Source organism: Chrysemys picta, chromosome 10 (genome assembly GCF_011386835.1).
Source record: "Chrysemys picta bellii isolate R12L10 chromosome 10, ASM1138683v2, whole genome shotgun sequence".
NCBI classification, from domain to species: domain Eukaryota; kingdom Metazoa; phylum Chordata; order Testudines; family Emydidae; genus Chrysemys; species Chrysemys picta.
This window is the reverse complement of record NC_088800.1, coordinates 36,964,231-36,986,295: the sequence shown is the minus strand read 5'-3', so window position 1 is coordinate 36,986,295 and position 22,065 is coordinate 36,964,231. Positions and strand designations below refer to the sequence as shown.

The window sequence follows — 22,065 nt, the reverse complement described above, 5'->3', positions numbered from 1 at the left end:
GTAAGGTACCGGGCAGTACCATCACAACTTCAGGATCAGTCACGATCTGCCTCAAACCCAGTAGACCCAGATGCTGCGCCTGATGAAGTCTTACTTCCTCCTCCCCCGACATCTTCAGATGACTTCTCAAAATTTCAAGACCTTTTCAAAAGAGTTGCCCGTGAGTTAAGAATTAACTTGGAGGAGGTTCCTGAACAGCAGCATGAGTTAATGGACATCCTGCAGCCCTCTTCTTCTAGGATTGCATTACCAATCAATACAGCCCTTTTGGAACCTGATAAAGTCATCTGGCAGATTCCCGCTGCAAGCCTACCTACCTGTAAACAAGCGGACCACAAGTACTTCATCCCTTCCAAGGGCTCTGAATTCCTTTTCACTCATCCAGTGCCAAACTCGCTGGTAGTAGACACAACCAAAAGACCAAACACCAGTTTCCCCGCTCCACCCCATCCGACAAGGACAGTAAGCGATTAGATCTGCTTGGATGTAAAATATACACATCTTCCATGTTACAATTTCGCATTGCTAATTATACTGCCATTCTGGCAAAATATGACCACTAAAATTACAACAAATTCATGGACTTTATTGATGACATTCCAGAAGAAAAGAAACAACATTTCATGGGACTAGTTTCCGAGGGACAAATCATCTCGTGCCACTCTTCAAGCAGCCCTCGATGCAGCCAACACTGCAGCAAGATCCACTGCTACAGCAGTGGTTATGCGCTGAGGTTCACGGATCTCCTCCTCTTCCTTTCCTCGAGAGGTCCAGAATATCATGGAAGATCTTTCCTTCGACGGCAACAAACTCTTTGCCTCCACGACGAATGACGTACTTCATTCAATGAAGGACTCAAGGGCAACTTTCCGGTCCCTAGGAATTCAAATCCCTACAACCAGATGGTGACACTATAGATATCAACCTTACCAGTGTTCCTACTTCAGCGCTTACACCGCATGTCCCGATTTTTGGACACCGCCTACGACCACTCTCCCATGAATGGCAGAACATTACCACCGACAAGTGGGTTATAGAGGTCGTCACAATTGGCTATTCTATCTCTTTCCTATCCTTGCCTCCTACCCACCCACCCTCCCCGTCCCTCTTATGGGACCCTCTCATGAGCAACTACTCCTCCAAGAAGTACATCATCTCCTTCTATTGGGAGCAGTGGAACTCGTGCCCGAACGACACAGAGGGGAGGGATTTTATTCCCATTATTTCTTAACCGAAAAGAAAACCGGGGGATGGCGACCTATCCTTGACCTCAGGCTGCTCAACAAATATATCAAAAAGCAAAAGTTCAAAATGGTTACTCTCACCACCATAATCCCAGCAGGAGCAGGGTGATTGGTTTTCAGCCCTTGACCTACAGGATTCCTATTTTCAAGTGATTATACATTTGGCCTACAGACATTCCCTTCGTTTTACCCTTGGTGTGACACATTTTCAATACAAGGTGCTACCCTTCAGCCTATCCACTGCCCCCCGTGTTTTTTCCAAGCTCCTAACCATAGTCATTGCCTACCTCAGGAAACAAGGGGTCATAATATTTCCTTACCTTGACAATTGTCTATTCAAAGCTTCAACATTCGACGAAGCACTTTGATTTATGCAGCTCACCATCGCTTGCTTCCTATCCCTCGGCCTACAAATAAGCAAAAACAAACCACATTATCTCCTACCCAGCACCTGGAGTTCATAGGAGCACACCTCGATTCCTGGACGGGAATAGCATCTTTCCTGTCCGACCGCATCAACACCATAAAACTATTGGCCATGAAACTTTGCAACAGTCCTCAGGTCACCGCTCGAGACTGTCTACAACTATTAGGTCACATGGCCTCATGCACTTTCATAGTCAAAAATGCACAACTATACATGAGGTGCTTCCAAGCTTGGTTGGCCACGGTTTACAGACCGAATGTACACACTCTAAACAAGCCTCTATCCATACCTTTCAGAGTCAGACTCTCTCCTATGGTGGACAGTTCCCTCCAACCTCTGCTCAAGAGTCCCCTTTCTACATCCCTCATAATGACTACCGATGTATCCCTCATAGGGTGAGGGGCACACATGTCCCACCACACAGCCCAGGGGCTATGGTCTTCACCCGAAACCTCCCTACACATAAATGTCCTAGAACTTCGAGCCATACACAACACCTACAGTCACTTCCTCCCATTAATCCAGAACCAACATGTACGGATAATGACAGACAACATCGCCTGCATGTTCTATGTAAACAGGCAGGGAGGAGCTCGCTTTCACTTGCTTTGCACAGAAGCTATAAAGCTCTGGAATTGGTGCCTTGCAAACAACATTCAGATATCAGCCGCCTATCTTCCCGGAGCTATAAATACCACTTCGGACGAATTAAGCAGACGCTTTCCCTGGGATCACGAATGGGAGATAAACGAGACTACCATCCACAACATATCCCACGTTTGGGGCTGCCCAACCATAGACCTTTTCGCAACTGCGAAAAACACGAAATGCCCCGAATTTTGCTCCAGAGCAGGACTGGGCCAACATTTCCTGGGAGTTGCATTCATGATCCGATGGCACCAGGACTTACGATATACATTTCCTCCGATACCGGTCCTGACATAGATACGGACAGATCATGCCACGGTAATTCTGATTGCCCCATCGTGGCCCAGACAACTGTGGTTTCTGTTCCTCACCAGAATGTCAATCCGCCCATCAATTTTGTTGCCCCTAACTCCAAACAGCAACACGGCCGAGTTCTTCACCCCAATCTGTCCATGCTTCACCTCAAAGCTTGGTTCCTACATCGTTCTCCCTCAAGCCGGCATCAGAACCCACTCCAATAGATCTGTGGCTACCTCCGTGGCTTTTCTATGCAAAGTTCTCTTGGCTGACATCTGAAAAGCAGCCACTTGGTCTTCTGAATACATATTTGTTAAACACTATGCCCTTACTCAAGGCCCTCTCTCTGATACACGATTAGGCAGAGCGGTATTATCTACTGCATTCCTCCCAAATCCGAAGTCCCTACCTCCTTGAGATACACTGCTTTTCAGTCACCTGGAGTGGAGCACCCACAGGGACATCTCTTGAAGAAGAAGGGCAGGTTATTCAGCCTTTACAGTAACTGAATTTCTTTGAGATGAGTGTCCCTGTGGGTGCTCCACTACCCACCCTCCTCCCCTCTATTTCGGAGTTGATGTAGTCTCCGTTGTAGAAGAGGAACTGAGGAATCTGGTCGTGCACGTGTACTATTAATGTACACTCAGAGTGGGGGGACAGGCTCTGCACATGCACGACCGGTATGAGTACTGCTGTAAAAATCTCTGAGCAAAGGTGCAGAGACACACCAACACATGGAGTGGAGCACCCACAGGGACACTCATCTCAAAGAACGTCAGTTATTGCACAGGGTGAGTAACCTCCTCTTCCCTAAGGCTTTCCATTCCCTAGACCTGGGAGGCCCAATACCTTCAAACTCCTTCACAGTCTCCACCCCTCTCTCTTTGTGCCAGCCTGTCCACCTAGACAGCAGCTGAGAAGTGAACCTCCCCTTCACACTCACAGAATAGCTTTTTAACTCAGTTTTCTTTTGATCGCTAGTCCTGGCCTGCAAAATAATGCTTACAACCTGTTGAGATAAAGTACAGGATCTCTGACACACGTAGCTGTCTCCCATTGTCTTTCAAGTATGTACCTAGGTATTCTCATCTGGGAAGCCATTCTGTTGCCTTCCTGTGATAGCCCCATTGATTCAAACATTATGGGCAACCAAATTAACATTCTGCTAATTCCAATACAAAATAAGTTTCCCTCAATGACCTGGCCACATAGCTTTCATACCATTATTGCATATAAATATGATTAATATTTATAAATGATTTTATTCATGTATTAGGATTAATATGATGCAATTCCTACAGTATTCATAATCTTATTACATATCTGCTCAATTTCTGTCACACTAGCCTTGCACATTTAAATTATTGAGTTGGGACTTTTGTAGGATGCTTGAGATATTTGTGAACTGATCCATGGCCTCAAATATCTCAAAATACTTACGGACCTGCCAACTGACTGGATATATTTTTGTATCCATAGAGTTTCAGAGCCCAAAATTACTGGAGTACATAGGTTAGTAGTTTAAGTAAAGGTGACCTAATTGAACCCCATTGAGCAATGCCAGTGACCTCTGAAAAGGAGTGCCCCATTCTGATTCGCTACGAGACACCTGAGAAGAAACTCCAAAGGGAAGCAACCACTATCTTCAAAAATTAAAGGAAAGAGTAAGCCACTGCAGGTTGGCTTTTACTTCTGAACTGTGCAACTTGCTTGCCTGCAGTGGCTGCTTCCATGGCTGCTGGTCTCTTTCCATGCAATGCTATCATGCCTGACAGAGACCTGTGCTTCCTCCACCCTCCTAGGTAGCCACTAAAGGATAGGATAGGAGTCTAGCAACATGCAATATCTAAGAGTCAACATCTACGAGCAAGTAACCTCTAGCGAGCTAGCCAGTCTGTCAATATTAAACACACGAACCAATCACACCATCAGCTAATCTTTTCAACCATGTACCAGCTTCCTGAAGGTGAATGAAATCACAAGTCTTGACAGCCATCATGCATAAGTGTCATTTTTTTGTTTTCTTTTCCACTTTTTATTAGTTGAGGGACACCTTTAATTTAGCAATTGTTTTTAACACCAGCAGATGGCTGGTAGTGAGGAAGTGTGTCTAGAATCCACTGAATCTGAGAACAGTGCCTATTTAATATTTATTAGGGCTGTCAAGCGACTAAAAAAATTGTGATTAATCGCACAATTAAACAATAGAATACCATTTATTTAAATATTTTTGATGTTTTCTACATTTTCAAATATATTGATTTCAATTACAACACAGAATACAAAGTATACAGTGCTCACTTTATATTTATTTTTATTACAAATATTTGCACTGTAAAAAAAAAACCAGAAATAGTATTTTTCAATTCACCTAATACAAGTACTGTAGTACTGCAATCTCTTTATCATGAAAGTTGAACTTACAAATGTAGAATTATGTACAAAAACAAACTCCATTCAAAAATAAAACCATGTAAAACTTTAGCACCTATAAGTCCACTCAGTCCTACTTCAGCCAATCGCTCAGACAAACAAGTTTGCTTACAATTTGCAGGAGACAATGCTGCCTGCTTCTTGTTTACAATGTCACCTGAAAGTGAGAACAGGTGTTTGCAAGGCATTGTTGTAGCCGATGTCACAAGATGTTTACATGCCAGATGCGCTAAACATTCATATGTCCCTTGATGCTTCAACCACCATTCCAGAGGACATGCGTCCATGCTGATGATGGGTTCTGCTCGATAACGATCCAAAGCAGAGTGGACCAAAGCATGTTCATTTTCATCACCACCATTTTTCATCACCAGCAGAAGGTTGATTTTCTTTTTTGATAGTTCGGGTTCTGTAGTTTTCGCATCTGAGTGTTGCTCTTTTAAGACTTCTGAAAGCATGCTCCACACCTCGTCCCTCTCAGATTTTGGACGGCACTTCAGATTCTTAAACTTTGGTTCGAGTGCTGTAGCTATTTTTAGAAATCTCACATTGGTACCATCTTTGCATTTTGTCAAATCTGCTATAATTTGGACAGCCTATCTTAATTGACATCAGAACTGTAGTTTCAACATTAACTTCAACCATGGAGTGATTTGACACTCTCTGCATCAATATTTGGCTGGAATATAAATAGTCACTGGCACTGAAATTGATAATACCCTATTACTTTGGGGGCTGATAGCTATACAAGACTGTTGCCTTCCCAAGTTACTACATGGAGCTTACATTATTACAGCATTCTGGACCTGAAGAGTCTTGGGGGTAGAGGAAAGGAGGCAACTCTGTGGCCCACCTGGTGGTGGCCCATAAAACGGACTTACCCTTCCATAACTTGCACATGAATAGGAACACTGTTGGTTTTTGAAAAAAATTCTACTTTCATATTGATCATTTCTTTCATTAATCTCAATGCATGTCCCAGAACCTTTTAAAAAGATTTTTAAAACCATTTTATATCTTAGGGGATTTAGATACACAACTCCCATTAATTTTAATTGCCCCAGAAGAGGGCCTAGAAGAAAAGCGAGGCCCTGGGAGAAACTGCTGGAGTCCCCAGGGAGGGGAGGTAGCGGGAAACCTGTCAGGCCCAAGAGGAGCAGGAGCTTGGTTGGTTGGATGTTTGGTTGTTTAAACTGGACTTTTGTTACCCCAGAAAGAGATTGAACTTTAATTATGACCTGGCTGGAGGGTCAAGTCACCTAGAAGTCAACCACTGCAGAACCCAGTTGGCTGACCATATAGGGCTCTCAAAATGAAGCCCTGAAATGAGGGGGGCACTCTGGTGGCAAGAGTCCCTTATTATATACAACCAGTCATTTATGGACATTTATCTACTTTACAAAGCTCCAATACAATTTGACATAATATGTAGTGTTGCTCAAAGAAAGAGATCTCCGAGTATAGTTTTAGAAGATGCTGCAAGTTGGGATTAGGTTTCTTTGGCAGAGCACTCTGTGGAAAGTGTTCACAGTTCCTCCCAGCTTTAATTTAAAATATCATTCTTAATCTAAATTTAGTATATTAAAAAATGCCAATATGACTAATTTGGAAACTGTTGTCTCTGAGCCAGGAGGTTGTGGGTTCAAGACCCAACACCAGGAATTGTTTGTGTTTGAGGTACTGTTATTCAAAAAAGGCATTCAGACAAGCTCCTTATCTCGCTTCCTGTGGTGCTTGTCCAAGTGGAGGTTAGTTAAGACTCATGGCATTTTCTGAAAGTAGAAGATAATTCCTGGCTGCATTTACAATAGCAAAATTCAGATACATAATTAACCACTAGTGGTAATCAAGAGTGAAGGCTGAAGTATAGAGAGTATATAAGTGTTTTTACGATCACCATCTCCTGTGAGCAGTAAAAATGCAAATAGCAATAAAAAAACTTTGCAACATGTCTAAACAAGAGTTTCCACTAATGCTACAAATGGTGAAGGTGCACTTGCAGTGCAATACATCAATCCAGCTAGCACAGACCAGGCCAATGTTCACTATTTTAATACAACAAATTCTATCACTCCAGCCTGTACTTACACAAATGACAGATCATCTGGATGGACTGGAATTTGTATCTAAGGTTCCTTAAAATGTTCAATTTTTTTAAAGTCTGTTGCTTTCAAAGATGACCTGTAGCCAATTAGCAGGGAAGGAAAAAGCCCCAGTAATCAATGATTTAATCAGCTGTATTGATTTATCTCTCAGGTAGTTAAAAGTAGCATTCCATGTTGGACCTTCTTTTCTCCTCAAAAAAAAGGCTGAGTGTCTATTAGAGTTGAGTGGGAGGAAGGAAGAAATACTGTTTGTTTATTTAAGCAGTAATTTTTTTTCCATAAAAATCTTGCTAATTCAGTTTTTGTGGTAACCAATTTATTTTTATTTTTCATTAGCACATACAGGAGAGTGGTAACCTGTGGAGGGACAAGTAAAGCTTCAAAGATTAATTTAAAATGTTTTGGTCTGGAGGAAAAATGAAAGGCGATAGGTATAGGGTTGCCAGGCATCCAGTTTTTGACCTGAACGCTTGGTCAAAAAGGAACCCTGGCGGCTACGGTTAGCACTGCTAACCAAGCCACTTAAAAGTCTGGTTGGCGGAGCAGCGGGGCTAAGGCAGGCTCCCTGCCTGCCCTGGCTCCATGTGGCTCCCAGAAAGGGCTGGTATGTCCAGTTCCTAGGCATGGGCAGCCCCAGGGCTCCACGCAGTGCACCCAAGCACCTGCTCCACAGCTCCCATTGGTTGGGAGCCACGGCCAATGGGAGCTGCGGGATGGTGCCTGCGGGCGTGGGCAGTGCGCAGAGCCCCCTGTGCCTAGGATGTGTCACCGGCTTCCAGGAGCCGCCTGAGGTAAGCGCTGCCTGGCTGGAGCCTGCACCCTGAACCTCCTCCCATACCCCAACCTCCTGCCCCAGGTTGAAACCCCCTCCCACACCCAAACTCCCTCCCAGAGCCCTAACCCCCTCCTGCACCCAAACCCCTCGGCCCCAGATCTGAGCGCCCTCCCACACCCTAACTCCCTCCCAGAGCCCACACCCCGGAGCCCACACCCCCAGCTGGAGCCCACACCTCCTCCCGCACCTGAACCCCTCAGCCCCAGATCTGAGCCCCCTCCCACACCCTAACTCCCTCCCAGAGCCTGCACCCCAGAACCCTCCCCCCCCAGCTCAAGTCCACACCCCCTCCCACATCTCAACTCCTTGGCCCAGCCCGGACCCCACTCCTTCACCCTGAATCCCTCACCCTGGAGCCCACATCCCAATCCCTGCTCCAGCCCAGTGAAAGTGAGTGAGGGTGGGAAAGAGCGAGGGACTGAGAGGAGGGGGATGGAGTGAGTGGGGGCAGGGGCCTCAGAAAAGGGGTGGGGCAGGGCAAGTGTGTTCGGTTTTGTGTAATTAGAAAGTTGGCAACCCTAAGTAGGTATCATCATGAGCCTAGAGGTTGCGGAGAGTGTCATGAGGGCAAAAAGAAGAGGAGACGAATTAATAGCAGTATGGTTAATGACAGAGAGTAGGGTTATATGTGTGATGTCAGCAAAATGCTCCCAACCAGGTAAACCTCTGGAAAAGAAGGAAAGCTTTAGAAATGAGCTGGCAGAGTTGGTGGTTATAGTTAGAGTAGGGCTGTCAATTAATCGCAGTTTTAATTGCATGATTAAACAATAATAAAATACCAACTTAAATGTATTCTATTTTTGAATGTTTTCCTACTTTTTTAAATATATTGATTTTAATCACAACACAGAATACAAAATGTACAGTGCTCATTTTATATTCTTTATTACAAATATTTGCATTGTAAAGAAGTGAAAAATAATAGTTTTTATATTAACCTCATAAAATTACTGTAGCGCGATCTCTTTATTGTGAAAGTGCAACTTACAAATGTAGATTTTTTTTTACATAACTGCACTCAAAAATAAAACAATGTAAAACTTTAGAGCCTGCAAGTTGAAGCATGAAGGGGCATAAAAATATTTAGCATATCTGGCACATAAATACCTTGCAACGCCGGCTACAACAGTGCCATGCGAATGTCTGATCTCACTTTCTGGTGTCATAAATAAGAAGCGGGCAGCATTATCTCCCCTAAATGTAAACAAACTTGTTTGTCTTAGCGATTGGCTGAATAAGAAGTAGGACTGAGTGGACTTGTATGAGGTGAACTGAAAAATACTATTTCTTTTATGTAACTTTTTTACAGTGCAAGTATTTGTAATAAAAAATAATATAAAGTGAGCACTATATACTTTATATTCTCTGTTGTAATTGAAATAAATATATTTGAAAAAATAGAAAAACATCCAAAATATTTATAATAAACTTAAATTGGTATTCTATTATTGTTTAACAGTGCTGTTAAAGTTGTGATTTTAGTTGCTATAAGTGCTGGAAGACAGAATGCTGGGCTAGGTGAACCATTGGTTTGACCCAGTATTGCCATTCTTATGTTCAAAGGGGTGTGCCCAGAGAGACCAGAAGGGATATGAGGTGCAGTTAGATAACTAGGAGACCTGACAGAAAGTTGGAACTAGAAATGATAGGAAATCACCAGTAATAGAGGGACAGTTACTGTTCTACAGACAAATTCTTGTAACTTCCTCTTTAATATTTTGATACTTAGGGTATGTCTACACTACGAGAGTACTTCGATGTCACTTAAATCGAATATGTGGAATCGATATTACAAAGTCGAACGTGTGATTCCACACTAAGGACAGTAATTTGACTGTGTGAGTCCACACTAACGGGGCAAGCGTCGACATTGGAAGCGGTGCACTGTGGGCAGCTATCCCACAGTTCCCGCAGTCCCCGCTGCCCATTGGAATTCTGGGTCGAGCCCCTAATGCCTGCAGGGGGAAAAAATGTGTCGAGGGTGGTTTTGGGTAACTGTCGTCATCCAGCCGTCACTCCCGCCCTCCCTCCCTGAAAGCGCCGGCGGGCAATCAGTTCGCGCACTTTTCTGCTGAGTGACAGCGCGGGCGCCACAGCACTGTGAGCATGGAGCCCGCTGCGACCATCGCTGCAGTTATGGCCATTGTCAACACCTCGCACCTTATCAGCCACCTTTTCCAGAGGCAGATGGTGAGAAATCGGGCGAGGAGGCTACGGCAGCGCGATGAGGACATGAAGTCTGAGAGTGGCACAGACCTGTCACAAAGCACGGGACCCCGCGCAGTGGACATCATGGTGGTAATGGGTCATGCTGATGCCGTGGAACGGCGATTCTGGGCACGTGAAACAAGCACTGACTGGTGGGACCGCATAGTGCTGCAGGTCTGGGATGAATCCCAGTGGCTGAGAAACTTTCGCATGCGGAAGGGAACTTTCCTTGAACTTTGTGAGTTGCTGTCCCCTGCCCTGAAGCGCAAGGACACCCGGATGCGAGTAGCCCTGACTGTCCAGAAGCGAGTGGCCATAGCCCTCTGGAAACTTGCCACGCCAGACAGCTACCGGTCAGTCGCGAACCACTTTGGCGTGGGCAAATCTACCGTGGGGGTTGTTGTGATGCAAGTAGCCAAGGCAATCGTTGATGTACTGCTGTCAAAGGTAGTGACCCTGGGAAACGTGGAGGTGATCATAGATGGCTTCGCAGCGATGGGATTCCCAAACTGCGGTGGGGCCATAGATGGAACTCACATCCCTATCTTGGGACCGGACCACCAGGCCAGCCAGTACATTAATCGAAAGGGCTACTTTTCCATGGTGCTGCAAGCACTGGTGGACCACAGAGGACGTTTTACCAACATCTACGTCGGATGGCCGGGCAAGGTTCATGACGCTCGTGTTTTCAAGAACTCTGGTCTGTTTACACGGCTGCAGGAAGGTACTTACTTCCCGGACCACAAAATAACTGTTGGGGATGTGGAGATGCCTATAGTGATCCTCGGGGACCCAGCCTACCCGCTAATGCCATGGCTCATGAAGCCCTATACAGGCACCCTGGACAGTGAAAAGGAACTCTTCAACTACCGTCTGAGCAAGGGCAGAATGGTGGTGGAGTGTGCTTTTGGACATCTCAAGGGGAGATGGAGAAGCTTATTGACTCGCTCCGATCTCAGCGAAACCAATATCCCCATTGTTATTGCAGCTTGCTGTGTGCTCCACAATCTCTGTGAGAGCAAGGGGGAGACCTTTATGGCGGGGTGGGAGGTTGAGGCAAATTGCCTGGCTGCTGATTACGCCCAGCCAGACAGCCGTGCGATTAGAAGAGCCCAGCGGGACGCGCTGTGCATCCGGGAGGCTTTGAAAGCTAGGTTCCTGAGTGAGCAGGGTAACCTGTGACAATTTTGTTGGTTTACAGAGAAGCTGAACCTGCCCCCGTTTCTTTACCCAGTGACTGTTCACAATCCTCTCCAGTTTCATACCCTGTTCACCCCCTTCCCCCCCCTTCCAACACACATTTAAAAATAAAATTACTGTTTTCGCGGTAAAGTGTTGAAACTGGGACGCAGACTGTGGTGGGGAGCGGGTGTAGTGTACTCATGCAAAGGACGCTTCTAAACTCGAGGAATGCCAGGCTCCTTCTTCTACAGTGGTCCGCACTGGCGGACTGATTGTTTGAACGGAGCCTGCCACCCCTCCTGTTCGGGACTCTGTGTGTGGGGGCTATGTGACTTTGTGGCAGGGGGAGGACGGTTACAGATTCCCTGCTGCGTGGCTCTGTGATCCAGGATAAGGACCGCTGCATAAGATCTGTAACCGCCCTCCCCCGCCACAAAGTCTCATGCCCCCCCTCCCCCCCCACAGACAATGAAAACCACCTCCCAGACTGACCAGGGTGCCTAGTGACTGCACTGTGTGTGTGACCTGCTGCTGAACCTGCCCCCGTGTCTGTACCAACCACCTTTCCCCCCCTTAAAACAGACTGTCCTCTAAAAAAACATGATGGAAACAGCAATTAACAGAAACGTATTTTTTATTAGCAAATGGACAATGAAACTGGGATGGGGGCTTGGGTGATGGAGGAAGGAAAGGACTTATCAAATTTTGGGGAATGACAGCCTTCTGCCACTTGAGCAGTCTGCAGGGGTAGAGTGACAGTTTTCACGGGCTCTGCAGCCCCTCCTTCTTGGTACTTTCGGTGAGGGGGGTATGGGACTTGGTGGCGGGGGACGGTGGTTACAGATCGACTGCAGCGGGGCTCTGTCCTCCTGCCTCCGGTCCTGCAGAACATCCACAAGGCGCCGGAGTGTGTCCGTTTGCTCCCTCATTAGTCCAAGCAGTGTTTGAGTCGCCTGCTGGTCTTCCTGCCGCCACCTCTCCTCCCGTTCCATGTGTGATTTGGGACAAGTTCTCCCTCCACTGACTCTGCAGTGTTGACTCAGCTCGGGAGCAGCCCATAAGTTCTGAGAACATGTCGTCCCGTGTCCTTTCCTGTCTACGCCTAATCTGCGACCGCCTCTGGGAGTCTGATGACAGGGTAGGTCAGGAGACAGCCACAGCTGTGGGATGGGAAAAAGGGAGTGAATTCCTCAGAAAGATAAATTTTTGGGTGAACAAAGAAAATAGTCTTTCTCTGTGAAAAAGACCATTCACAGCACCTATCACATGCGCACTCAGGACAAGGTCGAATTTTCGGCCTTCGCATTCAGTCCCTGGGGTCCTGCAGTGCAGATCACAGAATCGGAACAGCACAGCAGAATTTGGGTAGCGGCCTGACATGGTAAGCCGTAGACTTGTGGCAGCTTAAAACTTTCATAATAGCACTGCCCTACTTTCACGTTCAAAGCAATGCTCCTAGCGTTGGCCAGTTCCTGCTGCCAGCAATCCGGCAAGCATTAACTCTGCCCCTGTCCCACCCCCTCGCGGCTGTCCCCGGGAAAGATCCCTCTATGCTGCCCCTCTCCCGCCTCCACCGCATGGCTGTAAACCGGCGGTTACAGTTCTGTAAAGGAACAGGGAAGCAGTCCCAATACTAACATTGCCCTAATTCAAAGCAGGTCACCATGAGCGACATCACTCTGATGCGTATTTCTGACAGCGAGAAAGAACGCATGCTTCGGGAAAGCCTCCAAAGACCAGGGCCGTATGCCGCCATGCTGTGCAAGGCAATGATCCCGGAGTACTTGATGGTAGCCTGGCGCGGAAACGTTTCCTACTACAGAGGACACAACAAGGCCGCTCTCCCAAGGAACCTCATGCAAAGGCTTTCCAATTACCTCCAGGAGAGCTTCATGGAGATGTCCCATGAGGATTTCTGCTCTATCCCCGGATATATTGACCGAATTTTACTGTAGCTGCACTGGCAAGGGCTAAACAGTACAGCGCCTAGGGCAAACCAATCAAGATTTACCGGACATTGTTAGATTTTTTTGCAGCAGTTGCACTGCCAAAGACTAGAACTTTAAGTGCCTAGGACAATCTAATCATGAAAAAGCCACAGTTAATATTTATATTCTTTTATAAATAAATGTTTACATGTTTAAACCACTTACCGGCTGATCCTTCCCCTGATTCTGGGTCCAGGTTAACGCCTGGGGACGGTTGGCACGGGATCTCTGTGAGGGTGATGAAGAGATCCTGGCTGTCTGGGAAATCAGCGTTGTAAGCGCTGTCGACTGCCTCGTCCTCCTCATCTCCTTCCTCTTCTTCCCCGTCCACTACCATCTCAGAGGAAGCAGGCATGGACAATATCCCATCCTCAGAGTCCACGGTCAGTGGTGGGGTAGTGGTGGCGGCCGCACCTAGGATGGAATGCAGTGCCTCGTAGAAACGGGATGTCCGGGGATGGGATCCGGAGCGTCCGTTTGCCTCTTTGGTCTTCTGGTAGCCTTGTCTCAGCTCCTTGATTTTCACGCGGCACTGCGTTGCATCCCGGCTGTATCCTCTCTCTGTCATGGCTTTGGAGATCTTCTCGTAGATCTTTGCATTGCATCTTTTGGATCGCAGCTCGGAAAGCACGGACTCATCGCCCCACACAGCGATCAGATCCAAGACTTCCCGATCAGTCCATGCCGGGGCCCTCTTTCTATTCTGAGATTGCATGGCCATCTCTGCTGGAGAGCTCTGCATCGTTGCCAGTGCTGCTGAGCTCGCCACGATGTCCAAACAGGAAATGAGATTCAAACTGACCAGACAGGAAAAGGAATTCAAATTTTCCCGGGGCTTTTCCTGTGTGTCTGGTCAGAGCATCCGAGCTCGGACTGCTGTCCAGAGCGTCAACAGAGTGGTGCACTGTGGGATAGCTCCCGGAGCTATTAGTGTCGATTTCCATCCACACCTACCCTAATTCGACATGGCCATGTCGAATTTAGCGCTACTCCCCTCGTTGGGGAGGAGTACAGAAGTCGAATTTAGGAGACCTCTATGTCGAACTAAATAGCTTTATTGTGTGGACGGGTGCAGAGTTAATTCAATTTAGCGCTGCTAAATTCGACATAACCTGCTAGTGTAGACCAGGCCTTAGCAGCTCAACTTTAAACAGCAGTTTTTTGATGCACAAAATCTGGATGAAAGGTTGGACTTTCCTTCTGAAATCACAATTTTGGGGTTCAATTTTCATGTTTCAATTCCCATGTTTCAATTCCCATTTCATATTTTCCGCACACTATCCAATTCTGTAACCATTACTTTCATTTAGCAGTGTCCCATTGGCTGCTCAACTACAACAGGACTTCATCAGAACCTTGGCTTTCATTTAAAACCAAGTAATTTTCTAGACCTTGTGGTTGTGGAGGGAAGCTTGAAAATATGAGCCGAGAGCACCCTAAAAGGTCAAAAGACAGAAGACAAATCTGACCCCCGCCCCCCCCACACACATTTTTTTCAATCTCGTGATTTTAAGTCAAACTCGTGATTTTTGGGGTGGGGCTGTGCCTCGTGTTTTTGTTGTTTTGTTTTTTAACATGTAGGGTTTGCAAGACTGTTATTTTCAACTTTGCCTCCATCTCCTCTGCTTTGACACACATAGGCATCGTGACCTTCTTGTCTGAGAACAGGACTAGACGTCAAGAACACCTAAATATCAGTTCCTGTTTTGACAATGACCATGTTCTCCTGTGGCTTTGGAAAAGTCAGTTAATATTGTCACCTCAATAACTTCATCTGTAAAATTGTGATTAAATTTTCCACATAGCTTTCACAAGGAATAGTTAATGTTTGTATAACAGTCTGACAGTTAAAAGTGCTAGATAAGTGACTTAGTATACTGTATTTATTAAAATAAATGTATAAGCTTCTGTAAATTCCTCCTGCCTCTTTTCATTTTGTGTTTGCTGATTATTTCCTCTCACTGGATATACGGTAAGATTCTACAAATGTTAATACCAAAACTCTTTGTTGCTTAATTCTATTTTGGCTTTTTCTCCTCACAAGGAAAGGATTAGCCTCTCTCCTCTTAAAAACAATCACTTATCCTTGACCCCACTTGACTCCAACTACTGTCTCTTCCCTCTGTCATCCGAAAGCTGACGGAATGCACTGTCTACAATTACTTTCTGGAGTTCCTCTCCTCCAATTCCATCCTAGAACCTCTCCAGTCTGGCTTCCACTCTGTGTGCTACACTGATACCACACTTGCCAAAGTCTCTAATTACCTCCTCCTAGCTAAAGATCAGAACCAATACTCTACCCTTCTCCTTGACTTGTCAGCTGTCTTGTTGCAAGGCTGGGGCTTGGATTTCATGTTCCTCTCTGAGTTAATAGCAGGTGCAGGTGAACAAAAGATAGGCAGCACCAGTGCATTTAGGATGCCCAAAAGAAGCTTATAATTAAAGAGTACCTAGTGTTCCAGCTGCAACACCTGAAGTACCACTACTCGTTTGTGCACCCAGAATTGGAAATTACTGCATTCCCATATTAGAAAGAAGAGTTGGGGAGAGATCAAGAAAGGAATTGAGAGGAGAAAATGATCCCTTTACACCACCTAAGGCATCTTGCATATTCAACAATTGTCTGACTGATGAAACTCATTTTTAAGTACCTTCACCCTTGTGAGTCCATAAAAACAAACATATTTTCTCAAATCCTGTTTGGTTTGTAGCAGGGGAAGGAGTGATCCAGCTTTCCTGATTAGACACTGCATTTGATATAGTGTGTAGGCAAATGAGAACGAGATAGTAATGCATAGACACACATATGGAAGCAGTACAGTAGTTCAAACGAACTGTTAATAAGTAGGTTAATTAACTTATTCAGTTAATCTGTGGTCTATTTTTTAAAAATATAAATTTAAATGAATACTGTATCTCTTCCTAACTCTGTACACCTGATAATACCAATTGCAGAACTATTTTTCCTAAATTTAGTTCTGTGGTATAAATTACCCAAAACAATGTTTTAAAATGTGTTCACAATTTATAGCACAAATTAAACTTCGTAAAAATATTTCAAAATTAAGTGTTTTGACTGTGTTCATATTCTAACTTTTTTGTTTCTGTTTTTTTGGTAACAGAAAAATTAAATGTTACAATGATCTGATTTGTCTGATAAAATGAAGGCCTGTGCATGATTAAGCAGCCTTCAGAAAGGAAACTAAAGCAAATTAGAAAAACATAAAGCAACAACTGCCCAAGTGCTATTCTTATTCTTGGTGGTCATTTGATACTAGGGTGTAGTATGGGGAGATTTGTATAGCCCTATCCAAAAATCTGTTCAGGCCTTACACCTTGGAAAGAGAGGCCAATTCCAAATGAATACGATTAAGTAGAGGTCTCAGTTCAAGTATTCATTGCAGAATATGAAAGATTAGGAGGGTGCAAGGGGAAGGGAAAATTTATTAGATCATATTTGAAACTTGTTTAAACTATAGCAGAGTTACCATTTCATCTTTCTTTTGCAGAAAACATTACTGTCTGATCTGTAGTTGCAAGAAAAAAGGGGTGAAAAGAAAAAGGAAATCAGTCTTGGAGAAATTGGAAGTGCTTTGAATTTGCAAAGGGATTTAGTGCCAGCTGCTACAGAAGGTTTTACAAAGCCACCTTTGGCACCGAAATGGATGAAATGCTTCAGACCTAAATGGTAACCTTAATTCTTCCATCATTTTATTTCTCTGGTGTAGCCTCCTAAGATAACTTGTACAGATTGTAAAGGATTTTCTTCTTATACCAGTTAGGTTTAAATATAGTAATCTTACAACAGCTAAATTCTAGATAAATCTGTAATTTTACAACTTGCATGTATTACAATGAAGTTTGCAGTTTTAGCTTTTATAAAAGCTGATATTTTTTAAGTTTGTGGCTTATAAAAAACCCATATTGTTTTTGCCCTTTTTCTTCTTCCTTTGGGATAGGAAAATGAAGATAAAGGCTTGATCTTACCCCATAAGTAACTATGGCTTTCAACTAACTACATCTAATGAAACGACTGTACAGTAATAGCCACATGTGCATTTTTTTGTTCCTATTTCCATTTATTTCACAAATAACTTTTTAAGATTCTTTCAATAACACAATCCAAAGAACATGGTAACTGTGGCAAGGAATATGAACCCACTGTATTTTTCTCTCTCCACCTCCCGTTTTCCTCTATTTACCCAGTTTCCTGTTTTGTTGTCACTTTCTTTCCCTCTCTTTTCTTTCCCCAGTTTGAGCATTACCTCCTATGAAAATTCCTCCCTCCTGTTATCTTCTTTCCTTCTCATTCCTTTCCACTTGACTTCCTGTCTTTTTTTATCCTGTTCTTCCTGCTTTCACTCCTTGTCGGACTTGATGTATCTAAAATATTAACTATGATTACAACTGTCTCAAGGACTACTTTATATCAAACATATGTGCTGAACAACAATATAAAAACATAAGTTTGTCTCTTAAATGTTATTCCAATACAGATAAAATTCTTAATGTAGTTCTTTGGAGGAAGAAGAACTTGGCTGTTTGTGTTCATAAACAGCTCTCAAATATCTTCCAATCACTGCCCTTCTTCAGTCATATGAACAGACAAGTTGTACATTTCAGAAAATGTACAAAGAATATTTTCATTGTTCTATTAACATTGGGAGGATTATCTTTTGGCTTTCCTATTCCCATTAGTCATCCACAGGTATTAGCTTTTTTGTGAATCTTTAGTTATTTGTTGAGGTGTCCTAAAGTGTACAAAGCAAGATTGAAGTTGTAGTAGAGGGAGCCTGGAGAACTGGGCCTGGTGCAAGATCTGAGGCCTGAACCAGAGGCTGTGAACCAAAATCAGGCCATGTATTAAAGTAGATGCTTAGAATTTCACTATTTAGTACATGAACTTGGCAAAGTTGTTACTAGTGTACTAGGTACTATTTACATAAATATAATCTAGCTAGTACAGATACACCCCAATCTAGTACAAGATGAGATGGTTTGATGAAATAATGAATAGGGATATTTTGTTAAAGATATAAGCAACAAGGGGAGGTAACAAAAAGATGTCATGAAATACATAAGGTGGTGTGTAAGTTGTGTATGTTAGTTGTTTGTCTCAGCCTATAAATGTTGGGATACTTCGCCTTAATTCTTTGTTCAGCCAAGGGGGCAGTGGAAAATTCCACCACTGACTGAGCCGTTCCTTGCCACAGGGCAGTCATGTTAGCGTACCTGTAACCACAAAGCCAGGGCTCTAGGACTGTGTCTTGAGGGCAATAAACCTGGCCACGTGTCTTTGTTAATGAGCTGTGCCTGTGATCTTTCTTTGAGTAACATCGAAGGCTGCTGAACTAACATGCTGCTCTGTCTACTAATAACATTGAAGATTCAAGGACGGACACGCCTAAGCAGTGCTACTGAGGTGACAACATTTCAGCCTCCAGCACTTAATACTATCAAGGTCTGCTGAACCAGCTATCTGTGCAGCTTTGGGAAAGCACACGGAAAGAACCCACAAACACGCAAGGCAACTGACAATACAAGTACTTATAGAATTCACAGTATGGCAAATTCTGTCAGAAACTGCTGTCTACAGTTAATAAATATATAAGCACAGCATGAGAAATCTGATTATCTCACATCTTCTCTAACTCTTTTCAAAACTGGACTGACGCTACTAATTTCTTATACTGAACGCCACCAAACAGCTGTCATATTGTAATCTCTTTATCCCTGTCAAACTGAGTGAGATTTGAACCAGGAACCAAAAGGTGAAAAAGTCTTTCAGTTTTCCAAGCCAATGTAAAAAAGACAACCTCATCTTAGGTCTCTCAGATGATCTCTCTCCTCCTTGGAGCTTTTATTCAGTTCTCAAAGCCCTGTGCAGACCTTCTTTTGAACAGCTTAGTATTCTTCCCATTCCATATTGTCCTGAAGAGTGACTTTTTTTTTTTTTTTTAGTGGCAATAATCTCAACCCAAGATAGCTTTGCTTTCGTGCTCATACTTCTTTATTTTGGTCATTCACCGGGTTAAAGGCATCCATAATCTATGGCTTGTCTGTGATGGGGATTTTGCTGTGGATCAGTGTGGCTACACTGATATACAGGTGCACTATTTTACTATAAAAAGTGACTTGGACCAATTTACCCTGGTTTGAAAGGAAGATACGGGTGCTGTTAAATATTCATAGTGCAATAAATGCTTTTTATTTGCACAGGACCCTAGAAGTTAGAGAGTTTTTCTGTTATATTTTTAAGGGGGAAAGGTTTTGATTTTGATAGAATAATTGGAGCCTGCATTTCTGAGTCTTACAAAGATAGTTGTGCTCCCATGCCTAGTCAGACACAGGTGCTCACTGCACTCATGCATCATTGGCTGAGTGAGTTGAAACCGCAGTGGGGGAGTTTTCAGGGTTGCCACTGTGCAGTCTCTTCATACTTTCTCTGAATTTTGTAGTTTAAGGGCTTGTCTACAAGGTCCGCTAGTCTGCATTAGTGGAGTGTAAAGTCTAATGTGCACCAGCATGTCGTGCACTAACTAGCCCATGTAGATCCTGCTGGTGCACATTTAAAGTTCCCTAGTGCATGTTAATGTAGTACTTTTTGAAACATGACTACATTAATACTTACTGGGGAACTTTGAGTGCCAGCGGGGTTTATACTGGCCAGTTAGTGTACGACGAACTGGTGCTTATTAGAATGTTCACCCCACTGGTGTGGACTAATGTACTGCATAGACAAGCACAGAGGGTGGGATTTTGAAAAATCCTAGCATTAATTGTAATTGTTTCCATTGAAATTAATGGTAAAGCTCCCTTTGGTGTCAGAGAACAAGAGTTAGGCCAGCGCTGTGCACTTTGGAAAATTCCACAGTAAATTTCATGGCTTTGACCAAATGATGCATCAGCCCAACAGTTCACCGAGGCCTTTCCCTAACTTGTTTCCTCTGTTCGTTAAAAAAGTTCTCTAGTTCAAAACTTGTATGTATGTATGTATGTATTTGTTTATTTTGAAAAGTAGGAGAGCCTCTGGGAGTCCATGTGGCTGTGGCTGACTTTGAACTCCCTTCCAAAATTTGTACTTTTATATTTTGTCAAGTATCAGAGGGGTAGCCGTGTTAGTCTGAATCTGTAAAAAAGCAACAGAGGGTCCTGTGGCACCTTTGAGACTAACAGAAGTACTGGGAGCATAAGCTTTCGTGGGTAAGAACCTCACTTCTTCAGATGCAAGACTTGCATCTGAAGAAGTGAGGTTCTTACCCACGAAAGCTTATGCTCCCAGTACTTCTGTTAGTCTCAAAGGTGCCACAGGACCCTCTGTTGCTTTATATTTTGTGTATGACATTCCCATTGATCTGCACAGATAACTGTAGCTCAGAAAGGAATGAGGTGTAAGTCATTTCTCTTTTTAATTGAAATAATTTTTAAAAAAAATATTTCCTGTCCTTTTCCCATCTGGTGCCTCAGCTGCAAAAAGAAAGAGGAGATCTTTATAAAGGCTAAGTTCTGTTTAATTTACGCTTCTAAAAAGAGCAAGATGAGAAACTAGCTCAACTTTTAATACCCTCATTTGCCCAAAGTGCAGAGCTATGGCAAATTAGAGCGCTTATTAATTTTAGAGGCCATATTAAAAATAGTATGTCCCCAAAAATATCAGAGTGGGAGGTTATGATGATGTAAATCACAAGCCCACATGTATTTTCCTATAAAAAAAGAAAAAATGACCACGCTGACATGTTTTATTGAACAAGGGAGCATGTGAATGCAAACTTGAGTCTGTAACTGAAGGCATGTCAGAGTAACATAGTAAAGGACTTGAAGCATTCTGGCCATCAGAGGAGCCTATTTATGTCTGTGTTTATGCCATTGCTGCCTGCAGTTCAACCATTGTATTTTAAGCTTGCATTGTGTAAGCATTTAAAAATGCATTTGGTTGTGAAGGACTTTAGCTGGGGGGAAAATCATTCTGGTAGCTTGTATCAAATTAGATTTTTCTTTACTAATAAAAGTTAATAACCGTGTTGGTGGAACAGGAATAGCCAGAGGATGCCATGTGAGAGCATTGTCTCTTGGCTCAGGAAGACCCTACCGGGCTGTATAAGGAGGGGTTGTTTTGTCTCAGGAAATGCTGGATGAAACTGTGTGGGAGGAGATCTCCCTTGGGTATAGAAGAGCCAGGGGTTGCCGTTTGGGGAGACTCCCTCTCAGCTAGACAAACTTTGGGCTGACTTTTGTGGGAAGTGCCTAAGGATGCCACATGGGCAAATTCTTTCCCTATTTGAGAACAGCTGGAGGATGTTGTATGGGAGGGTTCTCTTGGCTCAGGGAACATGTTGTATGGGAGGGTTCTCTCTCGGCTTTAGAACACATTTTTTCCGCTTGAAGTCACTGAGTAAAATCTAAATGAGTAATAAAGCTTCTAAATTAATGTTCAATCGGTTAGAATAATAAAAGTCAATTTATCATCAGGAAGGAAGACCAGAATAAGGGAAAATAATCTATTAAGAGGAGGAAAACCACCACCTTCTCAGTAACAAAGAAAGGTTGTAGACCGCTGGGCAACGCCTTTATTGGACAAACTGATTTGGTCTCCATCTACACAGGTTTCAGAATGGTAGCCGTGTTAGTCTGTATCAGCAAAAACAAAGAGGAGTCCTTGTGGCACCTTAGAGACTAACAAACTGATGAAGTGGGTTCT

At 43.8% G+C, this 22,065-nt stretch overlaps 1 protein-coding gene across 43 annotated transcripts in view; it reads left to right on the top strand.

The window, feature by feature from the left end:
* The window catches only part of PEAK1 (pseudopodium enriched atypical kinase 1), a 254,072-nt gene that overhangs the window by 92,681 nt on the left and 139,326 nt on the right, over window positions 1-22,065 (top strand). For 34 of the 43 annotated variants that reach the window (XR_010590772.1, XM_065558459.1, XM_065558419.1 and 31 more), the window contains one exon: window positions 16,877-17,055. The exons of the other annotated variants lie outside the window; for them this stretch is intronic. The gene's annotated coding sequence lies outside the window, so the exon portion shown is untranslated. The remainder of the gene's footprint in view (window positions 1-16,876; window positions 17,056-22,065) is intronic. 43 annotated transcript variants of the gene reach the window in all.